A 20,493-nucleotide genomic window follows, 5' to 3' on the forward strand; every position below is an offset into this window, starting at 1 on the left:
GCAGCTCTTTACTGGTAGTATATACGAGTAAATCTAAGACTTGAAATTATAAGCATTAATACTATCCAGACGATGAATTCGAATGTGGTTGATATGATTATAAATTTTGATTGAGAAATGATGATTTGATTTGGATTCTGATTGAAAAATGAAGATTTCTAAATTTTGGCTGAATTGTAATAACTAAGCAAAACCATAATGAGGATGAATGGGACGAGTCCTTGTGATAATGTTCGTAGAGCTGGAATGATGTTAATGACTTCAGCAAATCACTATGAGATTAGTGGATTGTGCGTGTGGCAGATTTTTACTGTTAACACAACCCAGCGGATCAAGTTAAGGGGGTGTCAAATTAAAAATCTATAAAATTAAAAATTTCCATGGCGGACTGTTCAGATAGAAATCTCAATCTAATGGACTATTATTGTGATAAGGAATTGAATGTTATGATCTGAGTGAATTGTTATCTAATGATGAGTTTCATACAAGGGATCTTTATCCGGGGATTTTGTTGGGTTCTCCAGACTATAAGGAACCCAGAATCAGTTGGATCTTAAGGAAAAGAATTCTCCTCTAGTTTTGTGAGATGAGGACATCTCGCGTTTTTTAAGTGGGGTAGAATGTAAGATTCCTCCCTAGTCTCTCACTATGTCCAGTATCTTTCCCTATAATCAAATCCCTCTTCAGAAAAGAAAGATCTTGTTTCTAACTGTTTTGGCTTAGAGAGAGAAAATATTCTAGAGAGAGGTTATTCAGATTTTGGATGGAAAAATATCTCTTCTTATTAAAATAAATTTTCCCAAAATAGAAGTTCAAAAAGATTTTCAGAAGGTGCATTAGAAATTAATTATAATCTGTTCAAAAGGCCTTATCTTGGGGATCTAGATTTTTGAAAAATTTTAGATTAAGGTTCCGAGGGGCCAATTAGATTAACCCAAATGTAGAAAGGAGATAAATAGAAGAAATAAAGAAAATCTCTCCAAAAATGAGTAAATACTCACATAAGATGAAGAGTTGACTAAGGACAAGGATATTAGTTGAAAAAAGAAGAGATATTTAGAGAAATGATGCATTTTTGACACCTCAGTGTGGAAAATTTCCCCTCATGAAGGAGGCGCCTATTTCACATGTGTGGTTGAGTTTTAAACTCACAAATAATGAGATATTTTCATCTCTCCTCTCTCCTGCTTTAACTAGATCCAAAAAGTAAGCTAAACTGACCTAAAAATGGTCAAAAAAAACTGACCAAACTGATCTGGAAAATTCTAGGATCAGTTTGCTTGGTTAGAGGCTCACTTTTTTCAATAAATAGAAACCTTCCCCTTTGTTAAAGCTTAATAGTGTTTATGCACTGTTACTCTCCTCCTCCTCCCTAGAGCCAAAAACTGTGAATTTATTAATAATTCATTAGTTTTTTTGACCATTACCTCTTCTAAAGAATTGGTGGCCACTTTTGTTGCAAAACAAGAGTAGATCCCTCAAACCATCAAGCCAAAGGAAAGCTCCCAGAAATTCATGTAAGTAAGAAATCTTACTTTTTCTTTATTCTTTTAATGGTTTTCTGTTTTTTGTTATCTTTAAAATGATAAACAGATACTATGCCTTGTTGGAAAGGCTTTCCCTCTCTCTTCTTCTTAAATTCAGCCCTTCTTTATCCTAGTTAAGTAATCTAATTGTTGGAATTAAACTTTTCATATTGTTTCTCTTTTAAAAGTGAAATTTGATTAGTTTAGAGTGCTTAAAACCAATTGAGGATAATTTTTAAGTAATTTTAAGTTAGAAAAAATTAAAAAATGGTCAGCCATACAAAGGAGGTTATGGTAAAATTTTCTAAAAATTGGTGAAATAAGTTTTATCTTTTATTATCCAAAAAGAGTAATCCCCACCAATTGTGTATTCTAAAAGTGTAATTTTGATTTTATGCATAGAAAGAGGCATAAAGAAATTTATTTTTATTTCAAAAGAGTTATTTTCATCAATTTTTATTTTATGCATAGGAAGATGCATAAAGAAATTTATTTTTATTTCAAAAGAGTTATTGTCATCAATTTTCATTTTATGCATAGGAAGATGCATAAAGAAATTTATTTTTATTTCAAAAGAGTTATTGTCATCAATTTTCATTTTATGCATAGAAAGATGCATAAAGATTTTTTTTTCAAAAGAGTTATTCTCATCAATTTTCATTTTATGCATTGGAAGATACATAAAGAAATTATTTTTATTCCAAAAGAGTTATTCTCATCATTTTTCATTTTATGTATAAATAGATGCATAAAGAATTTTTTATTCCAAAAGAGTTATTCTCGTCAATTTTGATTTTATGCATAAATAGATGCATAAAGAATTTATTTTTATTCCAAGTTATTCTCGTCAATTTTGATTTTATGCATAAATAGATGCATAAAGAATTTATTTTTATTCCAAAAGAGTTATTCTCATCAATTTTGATTTTATGCATAGAAAGATACAAAAAGAAATTTATTTTTAATTCAAAAGAGTTACTCCTTAAAATTTAAATTATGCACAAATAGATGTGTAAAGAATCTTTATATAAAAAATAAGGATTCTCTTGCATTCTAAGAATAGATGTGATGAGAATGAGAGGTAAATAGATGTGATGAGATGTGATGTGAATCAAATAGATGAGAATGAATGGATGGATAGATGTGATGAGAATGAGAGGTAAATAGATGTGATGCGAATCAAGATAGATGGGAATGAATGGATGGATGGATGCGATGAGAAAAGGAGTGATGAGAATGTGTGATGAATAGATGTGAATCTAATAGATGGGAATGAATGGAAGGATGGAAGTGGATGTATGAGAAAGAATGGATGTGGATGTATGTGAAAGGATAGATGTGGATGTGTATGTGATAAGTATGAATGTGGATGTATATGGAAGAATATATGTGGGGATGTGAATGTGATGGATATGAACGAGGATAGAGGCGATGAGATGGAAGTAAATTGGATAAATATGAATGATAAAGCATGTGAATCGGGATGTGAATGAATGATAAGGGATGTGAATAGGGATGTGAATGAATGATAAGGGATGTGAATAGGGATGTGATGTGAATAGGGATGTGAATGAATGATATAGGATGTGAATGAATGTGATAGCATGTGAATCGAGATGTGAATGAATGATATAGGATGTGAATGAATGTGATAGCATGTGAATCGGGATGTGAATGAATGATAAAGGATGCAAATAGATATGATGTGATGAGAATCAGGATGTGAATGAACGATAAGGGACGTGAATGAATGTGTTAGCTTGTGAATCGGGATGTGAATGAATGAGATGTGATGTGAAATGAATGTGATAAGATGCGATATAAACTGGATAGATGTTAATGTATGAGAAGTGATGAGATATAAGGGTAGATACAAGTGGATGAGATCTGATGAGGACAAATGAGGAAATAAGTGTTGAGATAGAAAAAGATGTGATTAGATGAGAATGGTAATGCTTATAAAAAAAATGTGGATTGATGTAGATGGATGTATGAAAAATGTGGATTGATGTAGATGGGTGTATGGATTAATGTGGATTGATGTGGATGGATGTATGGATGATGTAGATTGATGTGAACGGCGGATGTGTGGATAATGTGGATTGATATAGATGGATGTATGAAAAATGTGGATTGAAGTAGATGGATGTATGGATGATATAGATTGATGTGAATGGATGTGTGGATAATGTGGATTGATGTAGATGGATTTATGAAACATGTGGATTGATGTAGATGGATGTATGGATGATGTGGATGATGTGGATGGATGTATGGATGGTATGAATTGATGTGTGGATAATGTAGATTGATGTAGATTGATGTGGATGGATGTATGGATGGTGTGGATTGATATAGATGGATGTATGGATGGTGTGGATTGATATGGATTAATGTGGGTTGATGTGGATGGATGTATGGATAATGTGGATTGATGTGGATGGATGTATGGATGATGTGGATTGATGCATGGATAATGCGATTGGATGTGAATTGATGTGGGAATGATGTGATGTGATAGGGATCGATGAAGAAAATAAAATTGTGGGAAGATGAGAAAAGATGGGCGCTAATGTGAAAGGATGTTGAGATGGAAATATTGTTGGAACTGTATTTGTATGTGAAATCTATTTTTAAATGATTATTTTATGTCAAGAATGCTGGGAAAGCATTTTGACCATCTTGTGAATGAGATCGTGGAGACCTATCTGTTAAGTTGCAACTGTTGATGGAGAGTCATCGGAGGACGTCTCGTGTAGCAAGGTTGGCCGAGGTCTTGACCAGCCTTGCTTTGATTTAAATGGTGAGCTTCAGTGGATGAGGGACCAAGGAAGCGGCTTATGAGTGAAGCGCTAGGTGACCTGCGAAGGATCCTAGAGGGTGCTGACCATACGGTGACCAGCCTCGCTTTGATTTAAATGGTGAGCTTCCGCCGGTGTATAGTGGATGAGGGACCAAGGAAGCGGCCTATGAGTGAAGCGCTAGGTGACCTGCGACGAAGGATCCTAGAGGGTGCTGACCATACGGTGCTTGGGGCTTTGGGTCGCCGAAGATACCCACAAGTATGTCGGGGGAGATATTGGAACAAGGAGTAAGAGTTGTTTTCTGAATTCGGGCATGGATCTGGTTGATTGACCTTGAATGGATGATTCCATGGCTCTTTTATATGGATCTGTTGGTTGATCTTGCTGATCTTCACAATGGAGATTCCATCTGGATATTTTTATGTGATTATATTGTCGGGTACTATGAGCTAGGAACTATTGAAAAGGCCCCTGAGTGAACAAGTGGTGAGCTTTTTGGTTGCCAATGATGCCATAGGTACACCGATGAAGAAAGGAATTGGAAATTAGGATTCAACTGCATAAATAGAGGATTATGATAAGTAACACTATGGTTTCATTAAATGATTGTTTTAAAGATTGTTGAATCTGTGAAAAAGTTAAGTTCATAATGGGTGTGTAAGTGGTGTGACTAGTTTTATGTTTGCATGAATATCCGGCTAGGGGGCCTGGGAACTCTTTTCCCTGGTACCCGGGACAAAACCTAGCCAAATTCCTAATTGGATCCCATCACTAGAGTGGTTGGGCAGTTGGCTAACCCATGGGACTTAGGCTGGAATGATGGATCCGTAAATTAAGACTCAATTTCTGTATAGTACGATAGATGTACAATCTTTTCCCTGATCTGATTATGGGACTTACAGGTTTGGTCAGATCAGTTCAGTTAGTTCAGGCTTTTGACTACGTTAGAGAAAAGTTATCATGGAGGAATCGCTCGTGCTTTCCGGGCAAGGGAAGTTTTTCTGAGTTCGGTTTTGGAAGAACCGATGGATTAGTCTCTTGTCTAGATATCCGTAGGGTGAGGCGCCGAGTGTGGAATCCTGCCCTGCACAAGAAGTGCTACTTCCACTGCTAGCACCCCCAAATTCGTTGCGCAGTGGGGTCAGGGATCTTACACACAAGGAGCTACACACACAGCTTGCAAAGGCTCCATAGCTAAGCAGAGGAAGAAGCTAAAGTAGAGAGATCCTCAGAGGGAGAGAGAGAGAGAGAGAGAGAGAGAGAGAGAGAGAGAGAGAGAGAGAGAGAGAGAGAGAGAGAGAGAGAGAGAGAGAGAGAGAGAGAGAGAGACTCTTAACTCTTTGCTGTTGGAGGTTTAACACAAATCCGTTTTTCTACGTTGAAAATGATATTTTTGATATACAAATATACTAACATGGAGTTTTTCATCAATAAATTACTTTTATGAGAAAAATTAAAAAATAATAATTTTTGGGATCCCCATAATTTCGAGATCTCATGGATGTAGTGGTTCCTAACAATTAGTTATGTTTATGGGGTTGTGGGGACCTGACAGTTAGTTTTATGGATGTACTGGCTCCTGTGGACAGGCTTTTGACGCGACCCTTGAATTACAAGCTTTTTGGAGGGAAAAATTATTTTCATCATACATATTGGTTGGGTGTGGTGTTTTTTCCACCTCAAAATGTAAAAAAATAAAAAATAAAAAATTTTCACTTTTTGGGGTCCACTTAAATATGAGAATGTTTTGCTGATGTGGAAGGGAGATATAGTGGGAGTTAATGAGAAAGGAGATTTCAAACTGACAAGAAAGATTCAATTTGTAGAGAGTGACGATAAAAAATTCATACATATTGGTTGGGTGGTGTTTTTTCCACCTCAAAATGTTAAAAAAAAATACTTTTTGAGGTCCACCTAAATACGAGAATGTTTTGTTGATGTGGAAGGGAGATATGGTGGGAGTTAATGAGAAAGGAGATTTCAAACTGACAAGAAAGATTCAATTTATAGAGAGTGAAGATAAAAAATTCAAAAAGTAAGAGAGAAAGTATGAGAAAAGTCAAAAAGTAAGAGAGAGAGTATGAGAATATTCCCTTTAAAAAGTGAAACTAGGGGGGTATGGCTGATGTGGCAAGGCAAAAAATAGGGGTCATCATAGCCTTTGTCTCCCTTAAGCCTAGCTTTTTAAGCTCTAGTCCCTTAAAATTAGGAATCCTTAGGAGGCCCTTTTTGGGTCCAAAAAATTCCTAATGAGGGTCCATCTTTAATCACCCAATCATGACACTCAATGTCCTCGGAGTAGATGCATAACCCACCTACAATATCCAAGTTTAGTTTTACGTAAGTATGCATTAGACATGCTATTGACCTTGTTAAATTGTCATCTTAACAAGTCACCTGTAAACAAGATGATGAACAAACATAGTCATGAATGGTTGTTTTTCACGAAGAACATGGTGTCTCATGTCATCCTCAATTTCAAAGAATGCACCCTTAAAATGGATTTGTCGACAGCTTTGGAAATAGATAAGTGCATCTCGGGGAACCTGCACCACTTGATCCTCTCTAAGATCGAGAGTCATAATAGAAACCATCTCCGTTGCAAGATTAATCATTTGACTCCAATATGTCTCCTTGGAGATGTACTTGCAGAATGACTTATTGTCAGCCTTCATGCCATGAGCTTCCCATGTGTCCGAATCTGAAGTAAGGAGTTTCAACACCTATTTCTTCCTATATAGTCCATTAAACAACGATACATGTTGCATGCAAAACAATGATCATAGCATGTATAAGACAATGCTATGTGCAAAACAAAAAGCAAGAAAGTGATTCACATAAGAGTAAGGGAAAATACTTCTCGGATCCAATCTTGCTTTCACATAGGTACCTCAGTTTGTCTTTAGTTACTTGTTTCCCATTTTTCTCAAAGTTAACGGAGAACAACACTTGAAAGAATCCTTCACCATGTATAGGATTTGCAATGGCAGCAAGCTTATATCCTTTACCTTTCACCAATTCCTCTGCCTTCTTTATTACTGCTCCATGTGCCTCCTCACACTCCTCAAGTGTCATGGTATCTCGGCTTACTTTATTCATCTCCTCCTCATACTTCTTTGCAACCTTATCCTTATTCAGTCAATAAAGGAAAATAGAGTCAAAGACTAAACAACAATTATTGAGCAAAAGAAAAAGCAAGAATGAGCTCATAGATACCTTGAAAATAAACAGTGAGAGAACTGCCAGAACTACCATGGCACAATTGTACCAAGGTTTGTTTTGGCGCTTCATCTCTTTTCTCATTCATGAGAGCAAGGAGCTTTTGCTCATCATTGGAGAAGTACCTCATTAAAGTACCCTTGTCGGACATTCCAAACTTTTGCATAAGAAATATATCATGTGCAAGTGTATGAGGCACATGGACCCGAGTAAGCCTAAAAGAAAAATACATTAAAATACTCATGTATTTCTATTCAAGAGTCTACAAAGAGAAAAGGGTGCTCACATGTATCTTATCTATTAACTTCGGCAAGTGCAAGCAATATTTCACCTTTCTTGAGATTTTTCAAACTTCAAAAACTGACAATACACACAAACATGTCGAGATCGAGATGTTGAGTACACTACAATGTTTACTCAATGTATTATACAGAGGGATAATAATTAGAGTAGAGTGAGGGATCAAAGTTGAGTGGATAGATTATCTTGCTTGATGCGTTCCATCCATGCCTTACATCTATGGTTTCTGTCCCCAAACAAGAAACCTTTTATTACTCAATATGCTCCACTCTGGATCATCTTGAATCTCTACCTCAAATTATTCATTGACCAGATTCCACACTAGGTCCCACAATACATGATCATCATCATTCACCTCAAGATTAGGCTCCCCAGGTCTACTCATAGATACCAAGAAGTTTCCCATGGAAGCACAATAGCCCATAGTATCTAACTTTGTGGCAAGCTCATTGATATTACCACTGACGGTTCTTATTGCCTCATTGACAACAAGAAGCGTACAAAGAGGTATCGGCGGTGGAGCCCTTCTTTTCTTCATTGACACAGTTTGCAAAACAGATTCAAGTGAGCTTTTGGATGACCCCACTACATATAGGCACATAGTGGGTATCTACATGACCATTACTAGGCCAAAATTGAGTTATGTTGTTGGACTTGTGAGTTAGTTTACGCAAGTCCCTAGGAAGCCACACTTGGATGTGCCTAGACAAATTCTCAGGTATATAAAGTCTATAGTTGATTATGGAATTTTCTATGAGGCTGGTATAGAGATACAACTACATGGGTACAACACAGATGCTAATTGGGCTGGTAGTGTTGTAGATAGGAGATCTACCAATGGTTTGATCTCTTTGGGTTTGACCACCCACTCTAATCATGTTGGGATATGTGTGATGGTAGGACCATTCTGCTGATTTTCAACTACCATCATTGGGAAAAATTTGATCCAATGATCTATGCCACAATAATTGTAGGTTACTGGTGGCATGCAGGTTATAGGTGGCATGCTAGAAGATGCAGCTTGGGTGACTAGTTGGTTTTGATGGGACACTCAGAGACTCAGTGTGGCCCCTAACAATGATAACATTGAAGAGTCATTCTCTTGATAGTAGAGATGTTGATATCTCGACCTCTTTCTACCATGGCTAGTATGCTGGTTTAACTCCATCTCTTGCATTGACTACATAGTAGTTTGAATAAATCTTTGTGGAGTCCTCAGTGATATGTGATGCACTATCCAAGTCAACCTTATATTTTGGACACTCAAAATATTCCTCGAAACATATTTGGTTCAATGGTGTAATCCTTGGAGGTGGAGGTTGAGGTCCCAAATCTTGTGAAGGTAATGACACATTTTATGCATTGTAAATCCCCTTTGCAATCAGTTGTTATGTCATTTGCTCACAGCATTAGGTTGAGGTATTGGAGTAGGCATTAAGGTTTGTGGATATGATGGAGCTAGTAAAGCAAACTATTGAGGTTTGGAAGCATTAGCAAGGGTTTGTAAATGCCTGTGGCACTATCAAGCCTCATGACCATAACATCCCCACAAAAAGTATATTTCTCATTATAGCATGCCCTTAAGACTTGTTGAATGCCCTTGTCAGTAGATTGAGCATGATTGAAGCTCTCTTCTTGGGTACATATGCTCATTTTCAAGAGATTTATTTGCCTTCATCCCCTCCTAGAGTGCTTTCATGAAGTCTGTGAAATTTATCTCCGCTAAAGTGTTACCTTTAGCAATGGATTTAAAGGTAGAAGTGCTATGTCTAGTGACTCAAGAAGTAATAGATTTAGAATCCTTACCATTAGATTATCTTCTCATTGGATGGCATTTGTTATGACTTCATCTCGTTTAGTGATCCCTCTAACGACTAAGCCATCGTAGATCACTTCATGTTTAAGCCCATCAATGAATCTATCAAGTAGTTGATTATTTGAATAGCATTCTGAATCACATGGAAGGCAACAAGAATTCAAATTCTTGAGCTAGCTGATGAAATGTTTTATAAGTTATAACTCCTCTTCTTATCTCTCTACTTTGTGTAGCTGTGAAGCTACACCCCATAATACTCCTTCATTCACAAATTTAATCAAGAATAATCTCCTAAGAGTGTTGAAGTTCAAGCATTCCTTAACTTGGAAAGTTATGTACCAATCCCCAACCTTATCGTCTAATGTTAGACTAAAGGCATTGGTCTTAGTGCAGACCTCATTTCATTCTCTTAGGGCCTCACACACTTAATCTAATACGTCCAAATGTGTTAAAACCCTAAGATCTCTCTAGATAATTGTTATGCATAAACATGCATAAATTAGGCATAAACTCAACCACCCAACCACCCCCGAGCCCAAGGGATGCACACATGAATAATAAATGAAATACATCATACCTCTACCTTGATGTCCCATACCATCAAGAGGTATAACTCCAATCCAATAGCATGTAGCTAAAGTGTGAAATGGTAGATGAGTAGATATGGACCTCTACACAAGAGACTATAGCATAAGCCCTCAAGTCTCCAAGCCCCCAAGCCCCCTTGAGTGTGCCCCATGCCCCTATTAAATAGGAGGGCCCTCAAGTGACTCTTGACTTTCCATTCCTCATGTGTGACCCTTGGATGCCTGACCCTAACCTTAACCCTTAAGGTTAGTCCTAACCCATGCTCCACTAGAGCTTGTTCCCATGCTCCCATGCTCACAAGCCATGCTCCACTAGAGCTTGTTCCCATGCTCCCATGCTCACAAGCCTCCTAGTATATGCACACATAATGTGTATATAACATAGCACACATAATGTACATATGACATACTTCCCCTCTCTCAAAACATTGCACTCTTGCAATGAAAAGAAGGAGAACTGCGCTAAACAATCTCAACCGACTCCCAAGTCGAATTCTCAATTTCCCTATCTTTCCACCTAATTTTAACCTCAGGGATTAGTCAACTACAAAGTTTCCTTTCCATGAATTCAAGTACCTTATCAGGTTCATGTGGAACATAGGATAATTCATCGACTTTAACGAGTTCTTAAGGAGTAACTGTGTCATCCTCACCTCCCAGTTTCTCTTTCAATCTATCGATATGAAAGACTGGATGAACTCTAACAATTGGAGGTAGTTTTAGTTCATAAGCAACCGTGCCAATCCGATATATAACTCGAAATGGACCACAATATCTAAGAGATAAATTCGAGCATTTTTCCATTGACAAAGTCTGAAAATCTTTAGGAACATTAAAATAAACCAACGCTCCTGGTTCAAAAGACCGAGATGAGCGTCCCCTATCAGCATAAAACTGTGCCCTATCATGAGCACTCCTGATAGAATCCCGAGCTTCGGTCAGCATTTCTTGCATATCTCGCAAGAAATCCCTCGATGCATCAAGCTCGATGTCCTTAAGACCAGCATCAATAGGTGCCCTGGGTTGATACCCATACATAAGTATGAACGGACTAAAACCAATAGCCGTATATTTAAAATTGTTATAGGCAAATTCCATCATTGCCCGAATGGACACACCACGTGCCAAATACCAACCCCACATTTTTTCGAAATTTAAAATAACCTTTGTCTAATTTTTTTCTAATTTTTTACCCCGAACGCATTTAGAATACGAACGGTCAAAAAATTTTGGAATTCCAGCGGTTTTCCCGGAATACGGAAAGCCAAAAGTTTTGGGAAAATGAAAAGACAAAAAAAATCGAAATGTGAAAGGTCAAAGGTTTTCGGAATATGGAAGGTCAAAAGTTTTTCCGGAATTTGGAAAGCCAAAAAGTTTTGGGAAAACGGAAAGCCAAAGGTCTTCCGGAAGACGAAAAGCCAAAAAATTTCAAGAAAAAATTTTCAGAGATTTTTTTCCTCAAATCCCATATTTTTCAGTATTTTCTAGGCTTTTTCCAAGCTTTTTTCTGAAATATTATCAAAAAAACTTTTTTTAAATAAAAAAACTCATTTTTTAAAAAAAATGAAAAAAAGCTTTTTTAAGCTTATTACTTGATTTTGATTTTTTAGGGGGGGCATTTTTTTTTTGTCGGCTGCTGCTGTGCGCAGCCCCCCCTCCCGTCGCCTGCGCGTAGATAAGTGAGAGAGAGAGGGACTCTCTCTTCTCCCCTCTCTCCTTCCTTTCCTCTCCATTACAATCCTTCTCCTCCAATCTCTTCTCTCTCTCTCTCTCTCTCTCTCTCTCTCTCTGTTAATCAGAGAGATTAACTTAATCCATGATTAAGTTTTTAATTAAACTTTTTTCTAATCATAATTATCATTAATTATGATTAATGTTAAAAAAATTATTTTAAAGAGATTTTCTCACGGAAAAAAGAAGGAAAAATCAGATTTGAGAGACGGAGAGAGTCCCACGCACACGGGAGAGCATTTCATGCATCAACACGCTGTCCCCTACTAAATTTCAGTAGAAAATTGATAGAAATTTGATCGCATTCCCGCGAAAAAAACCCGCAAAAAATGTATAAAAATACATTTAAATCAAAAAATGCTCAAAAAATTCCTTACAAATTAGGAAAAATTTCTTAAAATTTTAGAAATTCAGGGAATCCATTCTAACAAAAATATCCACCATAAACTTTATGGTATTTAAAAAAAAATTTCCATTAATGCTTGATTTTAACCATAAAAAATAGGGAAAAATAGCATTAACTCACGGTATTCCCCCGCAACGTCGATTCGTCCATTGAATTGTAGTTACACACGTTCCAATCACCATATCGATGATCCACGTGCAATTCATCAACATAAATCAACAACATAATATTTTTATTAGTAAATATTAAAATTTACTAAAAAAAATCAACAATTAAATAGAGATTGCTCTGATACCACTGTTAAAACCCTAAGATCTCTCTAGATAATTGTTATGCATAAACATGCATAAATCAGGCATAAACTCAACCACCCAACCACCCCCGACGAGCCCAAGGGATGCACACATGAATAATAAATGAAATACATCATACCTCTACCTTGATGTCCCATACCATCAAGAGGTATAACTCCAATCCAATAGCATGTAGCTAAAGTGTGAAATGGTAGATGAGTAGATATGGACCTCTACACAAGAGACTATAGCATAAGCCCTCAAGTCTCCAAGCCCCCAAGCCCCCTTGAGTGTGCCCCATGCCCCTATTAAATAGGAGGGTCCTCAAGTGACTCTTGACTTTCCATTCCTCATGTGTGACCCTTGGATGCCTGACCCTAACCTTAACCCTTAAGGTTAGTCCTAACCCATGCTCCACTAGAGCTTGTTCCCATGCTCCCATGCTCACAAGCCTAATGTGGGTTAGCCTCCTAGTATATGCACACATAATGTGTATATAACATAGCACACATAATGTACATATGACAAAATGTCTCCTAGAATCACCGCCTCCATTGAATCTCTGAGTTATCTTGGCTATTTAGGCGGCCTTTCCATATCTATGTTGACTGCCATCTCTCATAATAGGTGCTATGCTTTCAGCCTACCACTCTTCTTAGGGCTTGTGCAAAAGAAACTGGGTTTGTGGGTGGATCTCATGCTGGCACGCTAGGTGTAGCAACAAGTTAGGTGCAACACACATTAGAGGAAGGTTGAGGTCTATGGGGACCCTTTAAGCTGCCATATTATGTTCTTAAGTACTTTTGCTTAAGGACTCTAAGCAAACTTTGACTAGGCCTGAAAAGGGAATCTTTATGCAATCATTATTTGAATTTATATTTTTTCAAATATATATTTGCTTGAGCTAAATTGGGGGTAACTTTTTGGTTTTACCAAATTCAAAATGGCTGAAAAGCCTTCCCTCCTCTCTTCCCTCCTCTTTTAGGACCCCCCACCACTTTCTTTCTCTACATTCTCTCTCTAAGATGCCCTCATCTCACTAAAACTCTCTTTCTCTTCCCCTTTCTCACATTTGGACGTGCCATGGCCAAGCATCTCTGATTAGTAAGCTTCAATAACCTCTGCACTTCCAAATGCTGATATCTCACACTCTCTCATCCTCCATGCCTCATCTTTTTATCATTTTTTGCTCTCTCTCTCTCTCTCTCTCTCTCTCTCTCTCTCTCTCTCTCATGTCTTTCCCACATTGAAGCGCAGAAAATCCCTCTATCAACCTCCATAGCTTCAGAGCTTACCACTTTCCATTCTTGCATTGTTTAGTATACATATCCCCTACTTCTGTCTACATTCTACATCTCTCTCTCTCTCTCTCTCTCTCTCTCTCTCTCTCTCTCTCTCTCTCTCTCTCTTTCTCTCTCTCTACTGTATTATGCTACAAAACCTCAATCTACCATCTTCTATGCCTCTTACCATCTTCCTTGTCCTTTCTCCTATTACCTAATCACTAGCCATCTATGATCTTCTAATATTTTTTACGGTAAAACTTCATTGCACTCTCCTCAGAATACCCTCTCCTCACTCTCGCATTGTGTTCTACAAGAAGCACTTTTCAGCATTGCCTAACCCTAAAGAAAATGCCACTTGAAGATATATCTAACAGAGTACCAAAGTTTAGGTTACATGTAGATTTGGCTGCTGAGTATGCTATCATCCGACCGCAGCTCAAAAACAAGTGGTGTGACCAATGTGCCATTGGATACTCTTCGATCACAAGGGCGGAAAATGTATTGACCTCTGGACGAATGGATTCATATACCCTATTGACCCGCTCACCAATGCTCCACCTCCTTTTGTTAATATCACTACATTTCTTACGTATGTAGGTGATGGAGCTAATGGTGTATTTGGTTAGGCTTTCTTTTGTTGCAACTCAGGAATCGCATTCAAGAGTGCATTTTTGAGGCTTATGGCATGAGTTGCAGCAGCAACACAAGGACATTGATAGGCTTGAAGAAGTGGTAAACAACTTGAAAACTCAGAATCAGGAGCTCCAGAAGAACAACTTGTTGCTTAAGCAGGCCTTTGATATTGAACGGGACAAGATGAATGCAGCCAAACAAGATGCACGAAACAAGCAACGACACCTTGCAAGCCTGAAGAAGCTACCAGTAGGCTTTCGACAAAGGAAAAGAAAGCGTCAGTCCCTAGAAACCTTGGCAACTCTAAGTGGAGCAAGAAAACGACATGTACGAGCAACAAGGTAACTTCTATTCTTGCATCACGCTAAAGGACTTCTACGACCCATGCTACCAACTCCATACAGTGTAACCATGGCAAGAAAAAGTGCAAACTCAGACATTGCGAACATGTTAGGTGGCTACCGTCATGTGGAGGATGCTCTGCCTGTATGTACTTCTAAGGTATTTGAATACAACAAGTACAACAATGTCTTTATTGATTTAAGGACCCTTCAAAGAGCTATGATTTCTTATTATGGTCTAAGCATTGAGGAGTGCCAAGGTCAAGCTGTGTTTGTGTTAAAGCTTGATGAGTGTCAAATTGTAAAAGGATGAAAATTAGAAAGAGTTAGCCTAACACTTATGAACAGGGCTATCAAAGGAAATCCAGAACACGATGATAATCTTCTTGACTGTAGTGCACAAGCCTCAAATTCCAACACGGGAAGGCAATCTCAGGGAAAAGATTACTATGGAGTGCAATCAGATAAGAATATATGGTGGTTTGTCAGCATTTGAGCTTCCACAGAGCAGACGAATGATACATTGCACTGGTACCTTACTCAAACAGGCATCCCAAACGTCATATCATTGCAATCAAAAGGAGAGACTTTGCATGTGGAAGAAGTAAGAACATTTACAGTTGAATGGCACATGGCAGGGGATTTAAAGACATTGAAGTGTATGCTAGAATGCAAGCTAGGAGCAAATACTTTTTTTCCATGTATTTATTGCTGCCATTCAAAATCAAAGTATATTGAACGCGGCAAAGCTTCAGGCAAGGTTGCAGCCACCAAGACAACCAAATCTCATGCAAAGGGCAAGAAAAATGTACAACCACCTTCAATGAGTACAACGCAAAACAAATATCCAAAGAAACCTATGCAGTGGGTTAATGGCATTATGAGTTGTAATACCAATTGTCTGCCTAATCGTGATCACGAAGATATCTCGTGGAGCCCTATATTAGAGATTCCACTTTCCCATGTTCATATTTGCACGCTTCATGATAATGGACAAATTACTGAAGTTACATATCAATTATGCATGGAATATGGAGCCTGAACATCTTCGCAAAACGAATGCATCAGTAAGCTAGAAGATGTCCTTTCAAGCATGGGGCTTCATGGTGGTGCTGTAAAGTTAACTAAGGATACTAAAAAGTCAGGACCGGGTTAGGATAATCCAAACAAAATATGCATGGGTGGGTCCAAAGCTAGACACCTTCTCTCAAATTACGAGGGGTACAATAGTCACACAAAATATGAGATATGGAAGGCCATTTGTGAATGCACCACTTATCGTGGGAATAATGTAGAGCTTGGTCTCAAGCGTGCAATGATTCAATTGCTAGAGAAGGCTCCACTTGTTGCCGAGGAGATTACAAACTTAAAGACTGCAATACATACATTTACTCAGGAAATGGTTGATGCATGGGGAGAAACACATATCACTATTTACCTTTCTATCTATTTATCGATATTAATCGACAAATAGTAAAATTCTGATATGATCTTTGTCGCAGCACATTATATTTGCCCACGCACAGTTTTTTCTCGACCAATATGGTCCAATGGTAATTTGGAGCACCCAAAGGAATGGAGCGCTGTCATTATCAAGCTAAGGTAGCATACTTTAAGAACATGCGACATGGTGGAGGTGGTAAGGAAAAAAGCAATGCCTTGCATGAGATGTTTAATTGGTTTTATCGCAGTTTGGGAGATCGACACCGACAGAAACCAAAAGGGCAGGTGTCATTACTACGAAAGGTTGTAAAAAATGTCAGTCTACAAAACAAGCAATTGCAGGTCAAGCATCAAGTGCCATGCATGGGATGCGTGAGTGGTTTGGTGCGCATAGGCGTATCGGTCGAAAATGGGTTCCATATTAAAAAATTGTAGCCTTTTTTAAGTCAAAGCTTTTTTAAAAAAATTTCTAGAGATATTTTTTTAAATAAAACTATATAAACCTGTAAAAGTCAGTTTTAAAAGTACATTTTCACATTCATTCACTCGTGTAAGTCAATGGATGGCTAGAACTAAGCACACTGCACGCAAGACTGAGAACCCAAACGTACCGTCTGGTGCACACAATTTAATAAAGGCAGCAATCGTCGCCGCGGCACAAGCATTTCAACAAGTGCAAAAATGCATCAAAAAGAAGCATACAAGCATGGACAGAGAGGTAGAGACTCAACAGGAAGGTGTACAGCCTGATGTGTTTTCAGGACTGGACAATATTGAGGATGTCTCCAAGCAGCCTGGAGACACCGGCTCATTTAGAGCCACGCATACACCATTCCCCCGCAGAGGCTGAGCAGCACTAGCAGCGTGTACTAGAAGAGCAACAACACCAGATTGATGAAGAGGCGCATAGAAGAAGAGAGCAAGAGCAAGCCCTACTCCCTCAGCAGCTAGAAGAGGAGCTAAGGGTTGCATTTGAGGAAGACCAGGAAGCACTTCTCTGTACTGAGCAAGAGCAGTATCAACAGGCTGTTGACTTCTATGAAGCACAGGAAATAAGCTGTCATGAGGAGCAAGATAGGCTCTTAGCACAAACACTACATGAGGAGCTTGAGAGGCGTCAGCCCCAACCTCCACCTAAAAAACAAAGAATAAAGATTTGTGTCAAGAGAAACAAGGAACGTGCAAACAGGCAGCCAGAGGTGGAGATGGAAGAGGAGGAACGACGACAAGAAGTGGAGCAAATGGAGAGGGAAAGACGGGAGCAGGAGGAGCAAAGGGAGAGGGAAAGACAGGAGCAGGAGGAGCAACAAAGAATTCAACAAGAACGCAGATTAAAACAAAACAAGAAAAGAAGAAGGCAGAAGCAAGTAAAAGAAGACAAACTTTAGATCCAGCCGAACAAGAAAGGCGAAAAAAATTTAGAAATGATAGACAACCATGGGAAGAGAGGTTGCATCCACCACCACCCCCCCTGTAGCCAAAAAGAAGAGAAGATGGAAACCAGGGATCGTGGCTCTGCGAGAAATTAGAAAATACCAAAAGAGTACAGATCCCATTATGGCGAAGGCCCCTTTTGCAAGACTTGTAAAAGAAGTCATTGACAAGTACAGTGACAAGGTCACTCGGGTCCAGAGTACGGCACTCGAGGCCCTCCAAGAGGCATCAGAAACAATTTTGGTCTCTCTATTTCAAGATTCTGTGCCATGCTCACGCCAAAAGGGTGACCCTAAAACCTATTGACATGGCACTTGCACTACGTCTACGTCAGGATAAAGCACTCCATTAGGAACTCAATGGAGTCTTTTTGGGCCCTTTAATTTGCCATGAGGTTATGGAAATGTTTAACTTTTTGACAAATAGGAGCCCGCCATGTAAGCAAAAACCAATGGTTTGTAAGAGAGGTGTAAGAGTGGTCAAAGGGTGCACTTTTTTTCCCAAAAAGGGGAGGGGGCAATTTTACAATTTTCGGACCTCCATAACTTCTACATACAAGCTCCGATTTGAGCGGAGATTACAGATCCGTGATCTACGCATCAAGAGCTTTCCATAGATATGTTACATGATATGGTTTTATCCGCTAGATTTTAAATTCCATTTTCCCCCCAAAATTCAAATTCGAATAAAGTAGCCGTTTTGAAGCTTCTAATTAGAAAACGTTTCTTCTTAAGAGAAAAGGTTTGACTCCCTTAAACTGCCAAATAAAAGGGCCCAAGAAGACTCCATTGAGTTCCTAATGCATAGGGAAGGCTTTATTGGATAGAATTAAGCTTTTATGCGGCCTTTGTGCCTTTTGTAATCTCCAACATTGTAATACATTTTTTTGAATCTATAAGATACTGTAAATGACTCGTTAACCAATGTTTTTATTTGTTTCAACTGTGTTATAAAAGCAGACATTTCATTTCATGTACTGTGGTTTGAATGGGTAAAAATGTTGATCATGTAATAAGAGCTTTAGTTAAACAGGAACAAAATTTGTATTATAAGGTGATTGTGAAAACAAATATGAAATTTGATTATTATCTTGTTATACGTGGTATTGTTGTTGGCATTGAATAAAGGATCCTTACATAGTGCAGAAACAAAATTAAACTGAATTTATTTTAGGATAAAAAAGGCTTAAAGCTCAATAAGGCCTTAATCAAGCCTCATAAAAGCTCAGGGCCAAAAAAAAAGTCATTTGGAGCTCAAAATCACCTAGTGAAGTTTGGCAGTAGATAGAACAATTTTTAAAAAAGCAAAATTTTTTCTTTTTTTTTAATTTTTCTACTTATTCATGCATTGTGTACACTTTCTTGATGATTAATTTGCCTACAAACATCAAAAAAATAAAATTTTTTTGATTTTTTTTAAATTGTTCTATCTACTCTGCCAGATTTCAGCTGGATTTTAATTGACAATATTTGAACAAATATTTGATCATTATCACATGAAATTTTCTACACATTCACGGTGGCTGCCAATAGTTTATAGGGCACAGTGCTGACACAACAAATAAACAAGAGAAATGCTTGAGAATTCTTAAAAACATTACAATTAAAAAAGTATACATTTTGTATTGAATTCGTAGAAAGAAAATTACGAGTTCCTGAGAAGATTTCTTAGAGCTTCTTTATCTTGGTCACTCTGTGTGGCTTTCTCACCTAGGCTATTAGCTGTAATACTAGGATTGGTTACACCTTTGGAGATTGATGTAGCACAATGGCTTAGCACATGGCCGGTGTAGTTGCCCGTGTATACATAGCTGCCTCCCTGCTAATAAGTATACATTTGTTTGCATTATTTGCTAGCCCATCTTCGGTGAGATCCCCACTTAGAGCTTTACACATGAGCTCTGCTTGTGCCTCCTCAGAGTACTCTAAATGGATTACTCGAATAAATGATGGAGAGAGGCTAGGAAGGTAATGAATCAGGGAGGTGTCTCATCCATCGGATTGCACACGAACTCCACCTCCATGTGCAACAAACTTGTCATAAATATAAGCTTTCTACAAGAGGAAAAGTTTAGGTGTTAGTAACAACTCACTTATAAATATGAAGGCACGGCTTCTTAGAACTTTGATTTAACCTCACCTCAATGTCATCATCACATTGGCTTGTGCGTGGGTTGCATATGTCTATACTGCTTCCACGCTGCTCAACTGATGTATCTACATGCAAATGCTTATGTGGTTGAAATGCTTCTTGAGGGACACTTTCATACTTTGCTGCTACATTTTCTATAGCAACAAGAGCATTGGAAAAAGTTTCCTCAATTGTACGTTCTGTATCATAATCTTGGAATGCTAGCGCTTTGGTAAGATCATGGTCATCAAAATCTATCTGTACACCTGCAGTCTATAGCTCAGGTGTGTCTTCTTTGTAGAAACCAGACCCAATTGCTAATATGCTTAGGGCCTCATCCTCCCTTAACCCCAAGGATTTACAAATGTCATCAAGGAAAAGAAATTCCTTGTTATCCATGATGATGGGATTCAAAGTGGTTACATCCGATCTCTTCCACAATTTCATCCCCCTCAAGGTCACGATGAGGCTCTTCATCCTCAATTGACCCTTGTTGGAGAAGCACCAAGGCCATGGACGCTTCAGCTTCATCTGAGAAAACCTC

This window comes from Cibotium barometz, chromosome 32 (assembly GCF_041138505.1).
Source record: "Cibotium barometz isolate CiBa-2024 chromosome 32, ASM4113850v1, whole genome shotgun sequence".
NCBI lineage: Eukaryota > Viridiplantae > Streptophyta > Polypodiopsida > Cyatheales > Cibotiaceae > Cibotium > Cibotium barometz.